We start from the raw sequence: 19,412 nt of genomic DNA on the forward strand, positions 1-19,412 counted from the left end.
AGGGTCTGCCACACATTCAATGTTAGGAATTTTTTAACTGATTTCCATGATAAATAATACAGAGTTATATTAATTCACCTTTTATATAACATGTTACATATGCCTTTTTAAACATTCTGAGAGCTTTCTTATTGAAGTTGTCAACTGTTAGTAAGTATTCCACATTTTGCCTATTCATTCCACATTTACAGAGATAGTGTTCCTTACTTTGGAGATGGAGGTTGAGAGCTGTGAACCAAAAATAAAAATGTTGGCAAATGAAAACAGCATGTGTGAAGATGATGGAAGAGATGTGTTAAAGCCTGAATGAGAATAAGTTACATAAGGAAAACTGAAGGTGGAATGTTAAAGTCCAGGAAGTTATCAAAAAAAAAACAAAACAAACAAAAAAAAAAGAATGAGTGCAGTAAGACATGGGAAATTGAAAATATGTTCCAAGCTAAGAAGGAATACAGGTTGGTTAATAAAGGCGCTAAGAGAGCAGTCACACTGGCAAAGAAAAAAAGCATCAGAGAAATTGCACCTGCTTCTGGAAGATGACTCAACAGATGGCACAAGGAAGATCTTTTGGGTAGCAAGGCAGTGAGAAATATAGAGCAGATAGTCAGCGGATGCCATTGATAAGGAGCAACAACAACACTTTGCTGACAAGTTTAGAGGACATCAAAGGCTAACAGAAGGAGTACTTCAGGAAATATATCAATGGGAACACATCCTAGAAATGTGATGTGCAGTAAGGAAAGCAAAGTTAGGAAAAGCAAGAGACTCAGATGAAGTCATGGCAGATATGGTCAGAATGTTAGGTGCTTTAGGGGAGAAATGGCTACTAAAGGTACTCATCGCAAGAATACGGAGAGGTATATCCCAGATAATTGGTAAATACGCACTCTGCTGCCAGTGTACAAGAAGAAAGGGGATAGTCACAACTGCAGGCATTATAGAGGTATCAGACTCCGGCCACACTGCATGAAAGTGCTGGAGAAGGGTGATCAATAAATAAAAACAATGAGTTGTAGAAAGTAAAGTGGGAGATAAGGACTTCATATTCAAATCAGGATGCTGGTTAACTAACATGACGATGTTATGTGATCCTATCTCGCCTACATTCTGACTGATGGGTTCGGAGCCGATCCTCGGCTCCGACTCGGCACTCTTATGCCAAAGAACGAAGTCTCTTATTGGCTGAGCTTACTATATCCCAGGATGCACCACTACCAGTCCCCCAGATCTCATTTGCCGCTAACAAGCAAAGACGTGGTCTCGAGCTTGGCTGAGCTAAGTAGTGTTTTTTTCACTTACTTTCCTGTCAGGGATTTCCTAAAATTTCAACAAAAAGCTGTTTTAACAGCTATCTTGTGTTTTTGTGTATGAGTGAACTTTTTTTGTAAAAGTTTGTGTGGTGATTGCGTATTTTCTGACTAGACGTCCCCTTTGAGTTGAAGGGCCTTCCCTGTCAGTCAGTTGTCATTCAAGTCCCGTTTTATTTTAGGGTTCTTGGATCCTTTTAGTTATTTTTCTATTGTGACAGTCTTTGGTTTAAAAAAAAAAAAATAATTTTTTCTGTGATAGTTAGTGTGTTTTGTTTTGCTGTTCACTAGATTGGTTGCCATAATGTCACAGGCTCCTAGGCCTTCAGGTTTTAAGAAGTGCACTAAGTGCAGTTTCAAAATGTCAATAACAGATGACCATTCTCTCTGTGTGTACTGTTTGGGCGCCAAACATTTGCAGGAGTCCTGTAGCGTGTGCCAGCGTTTTCCTCGAGGGTCCTCCAAGAGAGGAAAAATAAACTTATTTTAAAAGGCCTTATTAAACCCTCATTTGAAGAGGCATTAGCTTCCTCTCCTTCTCCTGCAAAGAAGAAAGGGCGGCTCCGACCAGCCCGCGGAACCGACCGCCAAAAGACATAGGCAGGCTTCTCCTTCGGCTCCACGGACTTTGGAGCCGAGGGCGGAACGGTCTGCCTCGATGCCTCCAGCCTCGACTCCTCTGGGTTCGGAGCCGACGGCTGGGGCCTCGAGAGGCGGGTCACCTTCATCGGCTCCACTGATCTTGGGGCCGGTGGAGGTTGTCCGCTCAGACACTTCCCCCTCGGCGCCGAAGCCCTCTTCAGCACCGATGGAAATTGGTTTGGACACTCCTTCAGCGCCGATAATTATCGAGTCGATTCGGAGCCGGTCCCCTAGTCCCTTGGAGCCGTTGGAGAGGCCTACTCGGACCCGTTCGGTCTCTTCCAGGTCATCAAGGATGTCAGATTCGGACATAGACAGGGTACTCCAAAGACTTTTCCAGTCCCCAGTCTTTCAGAAATTAGTTTCGGCTCCGACCCAATTGGCTTCGGAGCCGATAGCCCATTCCATTGCCATTCCTCCTCCGACCGCTTCGGCTCCGTCGGAGCAGGTGCTGATGGAGCCAGTGGAGATCCTAGGGTCGGCTCCAACCCCAGCCTTCGGGTCGGAGTTTAGCACACGGACTTCTTCGGCCGGGCCCGGGGGTGACGTTTCGGGACCAATGCAGTCGGTTCCAAGCCTCCCTCTCGGTGCTTCGGCCACGGGACTTCCGTCTGCTATCATGGCTCCGGAGACTGGACCCTCCCAGGATTCTGGGGGTCCGGCCTTCAGAGCTATGAGGAGTGCCTTGGCCAAATCTTCTTTGGCCATCTCTACGGCTTTACCGGCACATTCCCTGGGCATGGAGACTGGGTCTTTGGCAGTTCCCCTGTCTCTAGGCAGCGGAGCCCGGGGCCTGAGGTTACCCCACTGGGGTTCCCCTCCTCCTGAGGGTCCTTCGAGTTGTCTTGGAGGAGCCCCAAGGAAGAGATCGTGCAAGAGGAAGCACGTGAGCTCCCGATGAGTCTCTTACATCGGACACTGATCTTGATGATGCGGAGGGGTCCCCAAAGTCGTCCTCGGATGATGTCTCATTTGCAGACATTCTAGAGATCCTCAAGCAACGAGGCGGCTGGAATTCCAAACCCCCCTCCGCTGATGAGTCGGTGTTCCTCAAGGCCTTCGGGGCTCAGCCCTCCGCTTCCTGGGTGTCTCCACCCTTCGACGAGCTCCTAGATTTGTTTTGTCGGAGGGCGTGGGAACATCCAGATACTGTGGAACCAGTGCCTTCTCGCCCTAGCAAATTTTTGTCTGCCCCCACCCCCACCGTCCAAAAAAATCCCGGACCCACCACCCAGTCAAAGGGAAATTGCAGCCGTAGAAGCTTCAAAGCTGCTAGAAAAAGCAGTCATCCAACCGGTCCCCACAGACCAGATCGGATCCGGAAATTACTCAAGGTTCTTTTTAGTGCCAAAAAAGACAGGGGACCTGAGACCCATTTTGGATCTCAGCAAACTAAACCAGTCCGTCATGAAGTCCAAATTCCGAATGGTCACTTTACAATCCATTCTCCCATTGTTGGAGAAAGATGTTTGGATGTGCTCCATAGATCTCAAGGACGCCTATTATCACATACCGATACATCAGGCGTCCAGGAGGTATCTGCGCTTCAGCCTGGGAGACAGTCATTTCCAATTTTGTGCACTGCCCTTTGGTCTCACCACAGCCCCCAGGGTGTTCACCAAGTGTTTGGCAGTAGTGACTGCTCACCTGAGGAGTCTCAGATTCCAAGTGTTTCCCTATCTGGACGACTGGCTCCTGACTGCCACCACCAGGCATCTACTGCTAGAGAACCTACAAGCCACCATCTCCTGGGTGCTTCCTGGGAATTACATTCAACTGGTCAAAGTCTGTCTTGCTGCCTTCTCAGCGCATAAGATTCATAGGAGCAGAGATAGACTCAAAATTAATGCGAATCTTCCTTCCTACCGAAAGGATACAAACATTACAAGATCAAGTCCGAGCCCTGCTTCTAAGATCCAAAGCCCCAGCCAGGATGGTCCTGCAACTTTTAGGTTCAATGTCTGCCACGGTTCTCCTAGTTCCTCTGGCAAGGTTGCACATGAGGATTCTCCAGTGGCTATTATCGACACAATGGTCTTTTCAGGATCTCCCCCTCAATCATCACATACTGATTACAGAAACGCAAACGGGACCTCCGCTGGTGGCTTCTGCCATCCAATCTGAATCAGGGAAGACCCTTTGTTATACCCCTCCGGTGGCCACCTTGACAACGGATGCCTCCCAGACGGGGTGGGGGGGGCATTGTCTGGGCAGGTCAGTTCAAGGTTCTTGGCTTCCAAACGAAACATTTCTCCATATCAATGTGTTGGAAATGAGGGCTGTACTTCTGTCCCTACAAGCCCTCCACAAGTTTCTCCCTCAAGGCATTATCGCCATCCACACAGACAACATGTCGGTGGTCTGGTATCTAAACAAACAGGGAGGGACCAGATCTTACCCCTTTGCAGAGAGGCCATGAGGGTGTGGGAATGGGCAGTGGCTACCAAGCGCTTCCTGGTAGCGACCCACATTCCAGGAAAATCCAATGTATTAGCAGACAGACTGAGCAGGACTATTCTCTCTCCTCACGAGTGGTCTCTGAACGAAACAGTAGCAGCTCAGATTTTCAAAAGGTGGGGGACTCCGTGCTGCGACCTGTTTGCAACACCACGAAACACGAAGTGCAAAAGGTTCTTTTCCTTGACCCCGCGTCAAGGGGAGACAGCTACGGATGCTCTAGTCCAACCTCGGCCAACAGGACTGCTTTATGCTTTCCCTCCGATTCCACTCCTCCCCAAAGTCATCCAGAAAGCTTCCCAATTGGGGTCCACAATGATTCTAATTGCCCCGTACTGGCCTCGTCAGGTATGGTTCCCCTACCTACAGAAATATACCCTGGACGGTTCTTGGATCTAGTTCCGGACCTTCTGGTTCATCAGTCGGGACAACAGCACCAGTCCCTTCACACTTTGAAATTAACAGCTTGGCTCCTCCTCTTCCGACTTTAGTCAGAAATCACACCTTGGACCCGGAAGTTATTCACATTTTATCTTCAGCCCACAAACCCACCACTAAGAAATTGTATCACAGTAAGTGGAAAGATTCTTCTTAAAGGCGTCTTTCCACGAACTCCCTTTTGATGGATCATCTCTTTTTGGTCCTCAAGTGAAAGAAACCCTGACTAGGTGCGAGACTGATGGCAAGAACCTTTCTGCCGTCGGAGTCCGCTCTTCGACTCCTTCTAGGCCTTACCCCAAAGGCCAGAAGGGTGGAAAGATGTGGTTCCGTAAACAATCTCAAGGGACTTCGCCTGACGCACAGAGTCGTTTTCCTACCAGAGGCAGAGGTGGGAATAACAATGGTGAGCGTTAAGCCCTAGGGGCAGGGTCCATGAGAACCAGGGCAATCGGGAAGCCTTTCCTGACAAGCCCTTTCAGCATCCCTGAGGTGTTGCCCGACTGCCCATCTTCGGAGGCAGTCGGGGGAAGATTGTCACTGTACCCAGAAGCCTGGCTATCCTTGACACAAGACAAATGGGTACAGTCCATCATTTCCGAAGGTTATTCCATCCCCTTTCTTCGTTTTCCAAATCAGTCAAAAAAATCCCTTCCAGATGTTCCACCCGCTCAAAGGGATATAGCAGCTTTGGAAATTTCAAAACTGCTTTCAAAAAGAGCTATTCAGCCAGTGCCAGCAGACCAACAAGGATCCGGAATCTACTCAAGGTTCTTTTTAGTTCCAAAGAAAACAGGGGACTGGAGACCAATTTTGGATCTCAGTATCTTGAACAGATCGGTCAAGAAAACAAGATTTCGGATGGTCACGCTGCAATCCATTCTTCCCCTATTGGGAAAAGGAAACTGGATGTGCTCTATAGACCTTCAGGACGCGTACTATCACATAAAAATGAACAGGCGCTCCAGAAGATTCCTCCGCTTCAGGCTGGGAACCAGTCATTTTCAATTCAGGGCCCTGCCCTTTGGTCTCACCACTGCCCCGGTGTTTACCAAATGCATGGCAGTGGTAGCTTCTCACCTGAGGCGACAAGGATTCCAGGGGTTTCCATATTTGGGCGACAGGGTCCCCACAGCTCCCACCAAACATCCCCTTCTGATGGCCAGAGATTACACTTTTCGTCTGTCAAAAACTGGGTATCTCAATAAATTGCGAAAAGTCTGTTTTGTCGCCTTGTACTGTTACCTACATAGGCAAATTTAGATACTGTAAACATGTCTGCAACACTAACGAACCAAAGGATATCAGACATTCAAAAATTGGTGTCACTTCTTCTCAACAACAACAGAGCCAAAGCCAGGTTAATTCTAAAGGTGTTGGGAATCATGGCAGCTGACCATACCTCTCCTCCCATTGGCCAGATACCACATGCGGATCCTTCAGTGGATGCTCTTTCTCAATGGTCATACCAGGAACTTCCAATGTCTCACACCATTATGATCATAGCGTGCAAAAGCATCTCATGTGGTGGATGTCTTCCCCCCAGCTCCTGTTGGGGAGACCATTTGTTCCACCTCCTCCGGTTGCTACTCTGACAACGGATGCCTCCCTGATCGGGTGGGGGGGGCATTATCAGGGCAGGACAGTCCAGGGCACATGGCAACCAAATGAATGCCACTTGCACATAAATGTTCTGGAGATGAGAGCAGTGCTTTTAGCGTTGCAAGCCCTTCAAGACTCTCTTCCCTTGGGAACGATTGCAATCAGACAGACAATATGTCTGTAGTGTGGTACATCAACAAACAAAGCGGAACCAGATCATACCCCTGTGTCGAGAAGCACTCAGACTGTGGCAATGGGCGATTTCTTCTCAGCGTTTTCTGATAGCAACGCACATCCCGGAAGTCCAATCACATTGCGGACAAGTTGAGCAGAGCTATTCTCATGCCTCACGAGTGGTCTCTGAAAAACTCTGTAGTGAGAGAGATATTTCTCAAGTGGGGTCAGCCTTGCTGCGATCTTTTGCTACTCCCCAAAACAGCAAGTGCAGAGAATACTTCACTCTATTCCCTTTACCAGGCCAACCCAGCAGGGACGCTAGTCCAAGTTTGGCCCGGGACTTCTGTATGCATTTCCTCCTTTCCCACTGATCTCTCAAGTAATACAGAAAGCTATCGCTCAGAAGGCCTCATTGATCCTCATTGCTCCTTACTGGCCTCGACAAGTGTGGTTCCCCTTTCTACATCGTTTTCTTTTGGTGCGACCGTGGACTCTGGACCTAGTTCCAGATCTTTTGTTCCATCAGCCGGGTCACTTTCTTCGCTCCTCCCTCTCTGAACCTCACTGCTTGGTTCCTCCACTTCCAACCGTAGCCAGGCTTCCTCAATTATCTCACTCTGTTAGAGATATTTTGATAGCTTCCCATAAATCTTCCACTCGAAAGATTTATTTGAGTAAGTGGAAACGCTTCTCATATTGGGCACAAGGAAAGGACATAGATCCTTTCTCCGCTTCCATCAACTAGTCCTTGATTTTCTTGCTGAACTCTTCCATGCAGGTTCATCTCCATCTACTCTTAAGGTTCAATTGGCAGCTATTTCTAATTTCCATGTGGGTATTTCTGAATCTGCCCTAATGTCCCACAAACTCTGCAAAGCCTTTTTGAAAGGAGTTTTTCTTCTCAGACCTCCTGTAAGAAATCCTCCTTCTCCTTGGGACCTAAATTTAGTTCTTGCTTCTTTGATTCTTTCCCTTCGAACCTGCAGCTTCATGTTCCTTTAAGTTATTATCATGGAAAACTCTCTTTCTGGTGGCTATCACATCAGCTAGAAGAATTTCAGAACTTCAAGCACTCAGTTGTCGTTCTCCTTACCTTGTGTTCCATAAGGACAGAGTTTCCTTACGAACTAACCCGTCCTTTTTGCCTAAGGTGGTTTCAACATCAAATCTAAACCAATGCATTGACCTCCCTGTCTTTTCCCGGAGTATTCAAATAGGTCTGAACAAAATTACACTGCCTGGATGTTAATAGTCAATTAAGTTACTACTAGGACAGACTGAAACAAATCAGTAAATCTGATCAGCTGTTTGTCTCCTGTCACGGAAAGCAGAAAGGGACTTCAGTTTCAAAGGTATCTTTATCCAGATGGCTAACATCTCTGATTACCCTTGTTTATGAGATTAGACACCAAAACTGCCTAATAAACCTAAAGCCCATTCCACCAGAGCTTTGGCTACTTCTCTAGCCTTCCAAGACAGACTGCCTATTGACACCATTTGTGCAGCGGCTACTTGGGCTACTCCTCACACTTTTATTTCCCATTATAAGTTGGATTTAGCTTCTAGGCATAGAGCTAATTTTGGTTCCACTGTTCTCAGGAGTCTGTTCCGTTAGGCCACCGGGACAAAGTGCTAGGGGCGGTCCCATCCAGCAAGAATGAAGGCGAGATAGACAACTTAACATATAGAAGTTATGTTCTTACCATAACGTTCCATGTTAGTTGTCTTCTTCTCTTCTTCTGCGTCCCACCCTCTTTCCCCTGGCCTGGACAGACCTAGAGGAGTTGTGATCGTGACCTCTCTTTCTACCACCTCTTTCTTAGTCATATGCTATTATGCATATTTTCTTGTTTCAGGATATAGGTCACCCCTTTTCTTCCTGCTGTTAGAGGTGGATTCTGTTTCACAGTTTTACTGTTTTTGATATAAGCTGGGTTAGCTTACAAACGAGATCTGAGGTAACTCTCGCCTAGCATTGTGGGATATAAGGGGAGCCTCGAGCCGGTGGAACCAACTCTCGAGCTTTTAGAGTGGCCGAGTCGGAGCCGAGGTCGGCTCCGAACCCATCCAGCAAGAAGAAGGCGAGAAGAAGACAACTAACATGGAACGTTATGGTAAGAACATAACTTCTATTTTTTGTGTATGAGTGAACTTTTTTTGTAAAAGTTTTGTGTGGTGATTGCGTATTTTCTGACTAGAGGTCCCCTTTGAGTTGAAGGGCCTTCCCCTGTCAGTCAGTTGTCATTCAAGTCCCGTTTTATTTTAGGGTTCTTGGATCCTTTTAGTTATTTTTCTATTGTGACAGTCTTTGGTTTAAAAAAAAAAAAAAAATAATTTTTTCTGTGATAGTTAGTGTGTTTTGTTTTTGCTGTTCACTAGATTGGTTGCCATAATGTCACAGGCTCCTAGGCCTTCAGGTTTTAAGAAGTGCACTAAGTGCAGTTTCAAAATGTCAATAACAGATGACCATTCTCTCTGTGTGTACTGTTTGGGCGCCAAACATTTGCAGGAGTCCTGTGGCGTGTGCCACGCGTTTTCCTCGAGGTCCTCCAAGAGAGGAAAAACAAACTTATTTTAAAAGGCCTTATTAAACCCTCATTTGAAGAGGCATTAGCTTCCCCTCCTTCTCCTGCAAAGAAGAAAGGGCGCCGGCTCCGACCAGCCCGTCGGAACCGACCGCCAAAAGACATAGGCAGGCTTCTCCTTCGGCTCCACGGACTTCGGAGCCGAGGGCGGAACGGTCTGCCTCGATGCCTCCAGCCTCGACTCCTCTGGGTTCGGAGCCGATGGCTGGGGCCTCGAGAGGCGGGTCACCTTCATCGGCTCCACTGATCTGGGAGCTAATGAAGGTTGTCCGCTCAGACACTTCCTCCTCGGCGCCGAAGCCCTCTTCGGCACCGATGGAAATTGGTTTGGACACTCCTTCAGCGCCGATAATTATCGAGTCGATTCGGAGCCGGTCCCCTAGTCCCTTGGAGCCGTTGGAGAGGCCTACTCGGACCCGTTCGGTCTCTTCCAGGTCATCAAGGATGTCAGATTCGGACATAGACAGGGTACTCCAAAGACTTTTCCAGTCTCCAGTCTTTCAGAAATTAGTTTCGGCTCCGACCCAATTGGCTTCGGAGCCGATAGCCCATTCCATTGCCATTCCTCCTCCGACCGCTTCGGCTCCGTCGGAGCAGGTGCTGATGGAGCCAGTGGAGATCCTAGGGTCGGCTCCAACCCCAGCCTTCGGGTCAGAGTTTAGCACACGGACTTCTTCGGCCGGGCCCGGGGGTGACGTTTCGGGACCAATGCAGTCGGTTCCAAGCCTCCCTCTCGGTGCTTCGGCCACGGGACTTCCGTCTGCTATCATGGCTCCGGAGACTGGACCCTCCCAGGATTCTGGGGGCCCGGCCATCAGAGCTATGAGGAGTGCCTTGGCCAAATCTTCTTTGGCCATCTCTCACGGCTTTACCGGCACCTTCCTGGGCATGGAGACTGGGTCTTTGGCAGTTCCCTGTCTCTAGGCAGCGGAGCCCGGGGCCTGAGGTTACCCCACTGGGGTTCCCCTCCTCCTGAGGGTCCTTGAGTTGTCTTGGAGGAGCCCCAAGGAAGAGATCGTGCAAGAGGAAGCACGTAGACTCCCCCGATGAGTCTCTTACATCGGACACTGATCTTGATGATGCGGAGGGGTCCCCAAAGTCGTCCTCGGATGATGTCTCATTTGCAGACATTCTAGAGATCCTCAAGCAACGAGGCGGCTGGAATTCCAAACCCCCCTCCGCTGATGAGTCGGTGTTCCTCAAGGCCTTCGGGGCTCAGCCCTCCACTTCCTGGGTGTCTCCACCCTTCGACGAGCTCCTAGATTTGGTTTGTCGGAGGGCGTGGGAACATCCAGATACTGTGGAACCAGTGCCTTCTCGCCCTAGCAAATTTTTGTCTGCCCCCACCCCCACCGTCCAAAAAAATCCCGGACCCACCACCCAGTCAAAGGGAAATTGCAGCCGTAGAAGCTTCAAAGCTGCTAGAAAAAGGAGTCATCCAACCGGTCCCCACAGACCAGATCGGATCCGGAAATTACTCAAGGTTCTTTTTAGTGCCAAAAAAGACAGGGGACCTGAGACCCATTTTGGATCTCAGCAAACTAAACCAGTCCGTCATGAAGTCCAAATTCGAATGGTCACTTTACAATCCATTCTCCCATTGTTGGAGAAAGATGTTTGGATGTGCTCCATAGATCTCAAGGACGCCTATTATCACATACCGATACATCAGGCGTCCAGGAGGTATCTGCGCTTCAGCCTGGGAGACAGTCATTTCCAATTTTGTGCACTGCCCTTTGGTCTCACCACAGCCCCAGGGTGTTCACCAAGTGTTTGGCAGTAGTGACTGCTCACCTGAGGAGTCTCAGATTCCAAGTGTTTCCCTATCTGGACGACTGGCTCCTGACTGCCACCACCAGGCATCTACTGCTAGAGAACCTACAAGCCACCATCTCCTGGGTGCTTCCTGGGAATTACATTCAACTGGTCAAAGTCTGTCTTGCTGCCTTCTCAGCGCATAAGATTCATAGGAGCAGAGATAGACTCAAAATTAATGCGAATCTTCCTTCCTACCGAAAGGATACAAACATTACAAGATCAAGTCCGAGCCCTGCTTCTAAGATCCAAAGCCCCAGCCAGGATGGTCCTGCAACTTTTAGGTTCAATGTCTGCCACGGTTCTCCTAGTTCCTCTGGCAAGGTTGCACATGAGGATTCTCCAGTGGCTATTATCGACACAATGGTCTTTTCAGGATCTCCCCTCAATCATCACATACTGATTACAGAAACGTGCAAACGGGACCTCCGCTGGTGGCTTCTGCCATCCAATCTGAATCAGGGAAGACCCTTTGTTATCCCCCCCCGGGTGGCCCCCTTGACAACGGATGCCGCCCGGGGGGGGGGGGGGGGGGGCATTGTCTGGGCAGGTCAGTTCAAGGTTCTTGGCTTCCAAACGAAACATTTCTCCATATCAATGTGTTGGAAATGAGGGCTGTACTTCTGTCCCTACAAGCCCTCCACAAGTTTCTCCCTCAAGGCATTATCGCCATCCACACAGACAACATGTCGGTGGTCTGGTATCTAAACAAACAGGGAGGGACCAGATCTTACCCTCTTTGCAGAGAGGCCATGAGGGTGTGGGAATGGGCAGTGGCTACCAAGCGCTTCCTGGTAGCGACCCACATTCCAGGAAAATCCAATGTATTAGCAGACAGACTGAGCAGGACTATTCTCTCTCCTCACGAGTGGTCTCTGAACGAAACAGTAGCAGCTCAGATTTTCAAAAGGTGGGGGACTCCGTGCTGCGACCTGTTTGCAACACCACGAAACACGAAGTGCAAAAGGTTCTTTTCCTTGACCCCGCGTCAAGGGGAGACAGCTACGGATGCTCTAGTCCAACCTCGGCCAACAGGACTGCTTTATGCTTTCCCTCCGATTCCACTCCTCCCCAAAGTCATCCAGAAAGCTTCCCAATTGGGGTCCACAATGATTCTAATTGCCCCGTACTGGCCTCGTCAGGTATGGTTCCCCTACCTACAGAAATATACCCTGGACGGTCCTTGGTTCTTGGATCTAGTTCCGGACCTTCTGGTTCATCAGTCGGGACAACAGCACCAGTCCCTTCACACTTTGAAATTAACAGCTTGGCTCCTCCTCTTCCGACTTTAGTCAGAAATCACACCTTGGACCCGGAAGTTATTCACATTTTATCTTCAGCCCACAAACCCACCACTAAGAAATTGTATCACAGTAAGTGGAAGAGGTTTGCTATCTGGGCTCAACTCAGAGGCTTAGACCCTATTACTGCCCGATACCAGAGGTCTTGAAATTTTAACATCCTTGTTTAATCAAGGATCTTCAGTCTCTACTATTAAAGTCCAACTAGCAGCTATCTCCAAATTTCACGATTCCATAGACCCACCGTTGATGAGCAGCAGATTATGTAAAACTTTCATGAAAGGTGCTGTGCTTTTAAGACCCCCAGTTTTCCATCCTGCGCCTCCGTGGGATCTTGATTTGGTAATTCGTGCCTTAACATCTTCCCCCTTTGAACCGGCTGCTACATGTGATTTGAAATATCTGTCTTGGAAAACTGCCTTCTTAATTGCAATTACCTCTGCAAGAAGAGTTTCAGAACTTCAAGCCCTATCTATCAAACCACCGTACTTGATTTTTCACAAGGATAGAGTATCACTTAGGCTTAATCCATCTTTTGTCCCAAAAGTTTGTTCCAATCTCTGTCTCCAACAGTCTTTAGAGCTACCAGTTTTCTTTCCAAAATTTTCAAACAAAGCGGAATACACCTTCCATACATTGTATGTTCACAGGCAATTGCGCTTCTATCTAGATAGGACTCAACAAATTCGAAAAACAGATCAATTGTTTGTGTCCTTTTCAGATAATAAACTGGGTAAAACCATCACTAAAGCTACTATTGCCAAATGGATCAGAGATTGCATAACTCAGGCTTATTCCTCTTCAAATAAACAACTTACAACTTCTGTCAAAGCTCACTCTACTAGAGCTATGGCTACCTCTATTGCATTCCATTCCAAGCTCGCTATTTCTGAGATTTGTGCTGCGGCTACTTGGTCCAACCCGCACACTTTCATTTCCCATTATAAATTGGATGTGGCATCTAAAGGCGAGCATCATTTGGTTCCACGGTACTCAGGAGTGTTTTCCAGTGAGCCACCCAGGATTTAGGTGCTAGGGGCTGTCCCATCAGTCAGAATGTAGTCGAGATAGGATCACATAACATCTTTTAGTTATGTACTCACCATAACTTCAGATGTTTGGGATCCATCTCGCCTACATTCCTAATACCCACCCTCCTTCCCCTGCCTTGGAGATCAGAAGAGATTGAACGGTTTGAGTTCTACTGTTTATCTTGTATCATCTGTCAATGTTATATAAGCAGTGCATGCGTGTGTGCATGTATGCGGACAAACTAGATCTGGGGGACTGGTAGTGGTGCATCCTGGGATATAGTAAGCTCAGCCAATAAGAGACTTCATTCTTTGGCATAAGCGTGCCGAGTCGGAGCCGAGGATCGGCTCCGAACCCATCAGTCAGAATGTAGGCGAGATGGATCCCAAACATCTGAAGTTATGGTGAGTACATAACTAAAAGTTTGCAGTGAGACAAACAGTAGACAGGAAGCTGAAGGTGAGGAAGGAGACCAACTGGTAATTCTTTGGCTTTGAGAAAGCATAAAACAATGTCCCATGTAAGCTGATTTGGGCAGTTCCTACAGTATTTTGAAGTCCCAAATAACTGGTCAGATTAGTGCAGGCTGTGTACTAGGAACCATCAGCAGAAGTATGAATAGTGTTTAGACTCAAAGGACAGTTTCCATTGGTAAGTTGGTGTGCATCAGGGTTCAGCTTTTATCCCACTCTAGGTCATTCTGGTGGTGGACTACATTCGCAAACAGGTGGGAGGTGCAGTTCAACAAAGCTGATACTGTATGCAGATAATGTGGCATTACAAGCAGTCTCTGCACAAGAACTTAAGTAAATGATAGGGGACTGAAATGGAAAACTGAAGGCACATGAAATGAAGCTGATTACAAACAAGACAGTGGCCATGGCAGCAAATGGGTTAAATCAAAAGAAGCAGATTATTGAGATAAAAGGGAAAATAGTAGAACAGTTTAACAGCTTCAGGTATCTGGCAGGTGTGGTTGAAGAGTGAATGAAATGGTTAGATATAGATTTGAGGTTGCTGTATTTAGTTGGCACAATGTTTGGGTAGTGTTTGATAAAAGAATTCCAAAGAAACTGAAAAGTTTGGTGTACAACACAGTGGTTTGAATAGTGCTTCTGTACAGCATAGACACTGGGACATTTAAGGCAGTGCAGTTGAATCTAAAGGTGATGTAGAGGGAAGTCCAAAAGGCTTGGTACTAGGATGCACATAGTGGGACATATGAAAAAATAAAAACATATTAGTAAAGTAGCAGAGTAGTTGTAGAGAAGGTCAAGGAAAACAGATTACAATATTTTGGTCATGATTAGGAAAGCCAAAGGCAATTTGTTAAAGCTGATTTGAGAGACACAGGAAGAGGCCAAGAGGTATATAGACTATGCGAGGGAAGATCTGTGGTAGTTGGGCGTGACCATTGAGGAAGATACGAGAGTGGCTCTCTATCAAGAGAGGTGGTGCCATTTTTTGTTTACTCTTGGATCCCACTGCCTGTTAAACATCGGCTCCTTCTTCACCAGTCTGCCCATTTGTTCTCCATCACAGGGATGAGGTTCAACTAGGAGGGGCCTCATTCAGGCAGCCATCAGGCCTAGTCTGAGGTTTTCTGCCTTATGTCATACTATTTCCATGGCAATGCATAGCTAGGTAAAGGAAGAAGTACAATGTGTGAAATAGACTGTCCATGCTGGTTGTCTCTTACTGCTACAAGGAGCAGCCCCACCCCCTCCCCACAAGCATGGGGAGTGGAGAAATCATACCTTCCCTGTCTATTCCCCAAGCACCCGCTACCCTTCACACCTCCCAGAAGAGGCAAGTGAGCCATGCCTCTATTATTCCTCTCCCTCTCTGCCTGCATCCTTCAGTGTCCGGGCTGCTATTTGAACCACAGTCATCTGATTTGTGGTCAGATATCCATCTCTCTGTTCCACAAGAGCTAGGCTAAAAGAAGTGATGACAGTTGATGGGGCACTCAGACTCTATGTAAAAGTGGTAAAAAGCAGATTGATGATGACAGAGATTAAAACTCAATAGTTTATTTATGGGGTAGTGAACTATATTAAACAAATAAGAAAATAAGTACAGGCTTTTTTTTTCTAAGTTGTGTATTTCTCTGTATAGCATTGTATTTCTGTTATAGTTTCACTTGCACTTTGACATCATTATGCTTAATTTGTCATTTGTCGTAGTATTCTAAAATTTTGCAGTCCAAAGAATTGTAAAAAAAAAATAAATAAAAAATGTCAGTCTTGAAAGCAATTGGTTTATTCATCTTGACTGGATGGAAGACTTGGAGTTCCATGGGATTCCTTCCTTTCTAAATCATTTAAGACTGACCTTATTCTTTCATTGTCCATCTTCCACATACCGATTGAATTCTGTCAAGATACTAAAATTATTAGATGAGCTGCTTAGAGTTATTATGTCAGTGTCATCTGAATTTATACGCACATTTTGTGAATTTTTTTTTTGCCATAAATGCTTGTCTCTTAGTGACTGCTTTAATTGAATCATCATATATGTATATCAAAAATGTTATTTATGCAGTATTTGGACTCACTTGGAACTTGCAGTGAGAGTGGGTGTGTGTCAGGGTTCAGCTCTGAGCCATCTTCTGTCTGGCAAATGGCTTAATGGTGACCAGAAAGCCAAAAATCAGCACCGTAATATCACTAAGCCGTACTTGGAAGTACCTTGCATTTCTTTCTGGGTTTATTGATGGTGTCCAACATATGGTTCACAAAGACAGATAGTAAAAAGATCACATGCAAGAGTGCTCTGCAAGTAACTCTGATAGAATGCCTCCTAGTAAAGAAAAGTTACTGGGGTCAAATCAGAGACTGTAAAATCATTCCTGGTAAAATTGGCAGTCCCTAGCATAAACCACTACAGCAGTGATTGATACAAAGAACGTAATGCAGTTGTGTAAGAAGTCATTGTAACAGTAGATGTTTGAGTAGGATCCCTGTCATAGTACAAGCTCCCACACACTTTTCCATGGCTTGTTTTTGTGAGGTCTGTTGGTCCATTGCTCTCCACTAAGAAAACATAGAACCACATATAATAATATGGCATGTTTTCCAGCTCCTAATTTGTTTTTCTGTCAGAGACCTGAGGATTTCCGGAGCAGAATACTGATGAAAGGACTTTCATTCTGTCTTGTTTAAAGTCTGTCTGTCTGTTCCTCACAGAAAACATGGCCTTCCTTTTTCTATTAATTTTCATGGCAAAAGGAATACAAGACAGTCAGGGCCTGAGATGCAAATTTGTGTCCTTATGTGGGGAGGAACTTGGCCCACCCCTGTGTACACAGTGCTCGGAGTTAGATGGGTGTCAGCTTTGGACTGATTCGCTTTTGTCAGTAACAGTACTACAACAACGATCCTACTTAAACAGTTATCATCACTCTGTATTCTCACATAGCTGGACTTTTGTTTTCCTGCCAGTCTTGGTTTCAATTTCTCTTTTATTAGAGTATGTATGCTGTACTCTCTGTGAGACCCACTGTTATCGTCCCTTCCCTCTTTTAAGCTGCTGTTGAGTGGAGTTCTTCACAGTAGTCCTACTAAGAAGGTTTTAATTCTTAAGGGGTGTTGATTCTTCTTTTATACGCTTTATCCTGACTACTTTTCAGGCAGCTCATTGTATCAGATTGTAATTTTTTTTCATAGAAAAGACTTTTTTTGACTGATGCGATTTTATGAGAAGAGCTCCTCATTTTGTAAGCCTTGAATGTGCAAAGAGCTTTTCAGTGTTTTTCAGAAATATACAAATGTCTAAAAACAAATGGTTCTGCCACCAATTCCACTTAAAAACACTTAAAACTTGAAAACTTTAATAAAATATACGATGATAATATAAAATAAAATAAACACACTGGCTCATAAACCGGATAAGTGCTTTCGGTATAATAATGTCTCTGTAACTACTGATCCTCTCATTATGCTTGAGATCATGACTGCCATTGTGCTTGACAAAGGGATTCAGTTTTTTTTTTCTTGTTGTTAATTCCTTATTCTTATAACAGAGGTGAATTAATTTTACATGGCTTGAGTGTTTGGAGATGACCCTGGTTTATGTTGACAGGACAAACATTACATGAGCAGTTTCTTGGTTATTTTTTCCACAGGTAAACTAGGGAAAGCAGTGGAGAAAATAAACCATTTCTACATAAGTTATTTGTACTTTTTATTTATTTTGACACTTGTGCTAGACTATGTGAAACTTGCCGATGTTATTCAGGAAAAGCGTCAGTAAAACGTTACATGAAGAAAACGTATTAACCAGAATTAAGTATGATTTTTTTTTCTTTCCTAAACAAACAAAGCTTTGTGAAACATTTATGTGTTGCTTCTAGTAAGTCTTGTGGCATGTGAAATGCATAGCGTATACAGATCTGTATAGGAATCTGAAGTTGTCTTTTTATCAGAGATGGAGCAAGCCTTGGAAATTGAAACTGTTCCTTGTGCTCATTTGAAAAAAACTTATTTCCTGAATAAAAGGGCTGCATTTTTTTTAGAGTTGTATGACTGTGCAGATAGAAAGATGACATTCTAACTTTTAAAGTCAAGTAGAAACTACAGAACTTTAGTCTGTCTAAGCTGAGTGTGCAGCTGTTGAGAGTATCAAGTTGCCTTTACTTTCTGGAGTATGCAGAGAGGACATTTTTGGGCAGAGAGTTTACATCTAAAAATTTATTATCATTTTTTTCAACTCCTGAATGCTGTTAAAATTCAGAGGCTGATAGAGTACCTCAAGTCTTTAGTAATAGGACAAGCATAACTGCAGTACATATATATGTATATGTCCCATCCCTGTTTAAACCTTTATTTTATAGTTTCACTGTGCAAGTTTTTATTATAGATTTATGTATACTTAATGTTGCAAAGTACACTGTTTAATACTATTTACTCCAAGAAACTAATTTCATTATTCAGTTTTCAAATGCTCATGTCTGGTAGTTTATTAGAATCAGCAAAAGTAAATAGACTGTATCCAGCAGTATGTGCACTCTGCAAAAACATAACGTATTTAGCATTTCTGCAAATCTATTAACAGATTGCGAAGTACTACACTAATTAAAAAAATTGAACAGCACAGATTACACTGGAGCTGTTATGCTAATCGTTTTTCTTTTTTCTACAACCACAAAGTCAAGACATCACTCTTTGTCTGCAAATTTTTTGCCTGCCTATTTTTGTACAAAAAAGTCTACTCTCTCTCTATCCTTTTTAACCAAAATGTTTATTTATTTTTCTTCAACAAAAGGCCCATGTAACTCAAGTGCATATTACACTCGCTTGCATTACATCTCTTATATGGGAATGGGGCACTTCGTCTTCTTTGTAAAAGAACAGGCAACTTTACTATTGTTGCACATCTCCCTCAAATGCTTAGCAGCAAAATTCCTGACATTTTCCCTATACCTCAAATGCTTTGCAGCTTCAGTGCTTTTTCATTATATCCTTGGCAGCTTAGTCCGATAGAAAGGAAAAGAGTCAAATTTAAATCAGTGCCATAATTCACTGCTAATTTAAAAAACTTGAGGCATGAAAGAGATGTTGCTTGGAGAAGATGATGTAATATTAGGCCCTAAGAAACAAAGCTAAGTCATTACTCCTCCCAAGAAAAAGTCCTATTATTTCAAATAACATGAACAGTATAACAACCTACATGCATCTTGAGAAAAAAAGTGAATCTACTCATAAGCCCTGGGAAGAAATCCCAGCCCTGTTCGCTTCCATCCCTTTCCTTTTCAGGTGTGACAGACAGTTTTTGTGGACTTTATGTAAAGCTATCCTTGCGTCCTTTTGCCTACCGCCATATCCATTGATATGATGACTGCAGATGAGGCTTATTCCCATTTCAGTTCTTTACTGTGATAGGTGCCTTGATTCATAAGGTTCTCACTAAGCTGAAAAAAAATCCTCATCAGTCAGCATGCCCCTTCTTGTCTGACATTTTAGATCTTGCTGTAGAGGGAATTTCATTTTTATTATCCACTGTAGAGTATTATGTTCCCATATCTTGAAAAGCTTTTCTCAATGTTGTGCTTTACA

General features: G+C 45.1%; 1 protein-coding gene across 2 annotated transcripts in view; it reads left to right on the forward strand.

Moving 5' to 3' along the window:
- The window catches only part of DYNC2H1 (dynein cytoplasmic 2 heavy chain 1), a 6,555,988-nt gene that overhangs the window by 5,033,120 nt on the left and 1,503,456 nt on the right, over positions 1–19,412 (forward strand). The gene's annotated exons all lie outside the window — the stretch shown is intronic.

The sequence above is a fragment of the Protopterus annectens genome, chromosome 5.part0, assembly GCF_019279795.1.
Source record: "Protopterus annectens isolate FY-2018-M chromosome 5.part0, PAN1.0, whole genome shotgun sequence".
Lineage (NCBI taxonomy): Eukaryota > Metazoa > Chordata > Ceratodontiformes > Protopteridae > Protopterus > Protopterus annectens.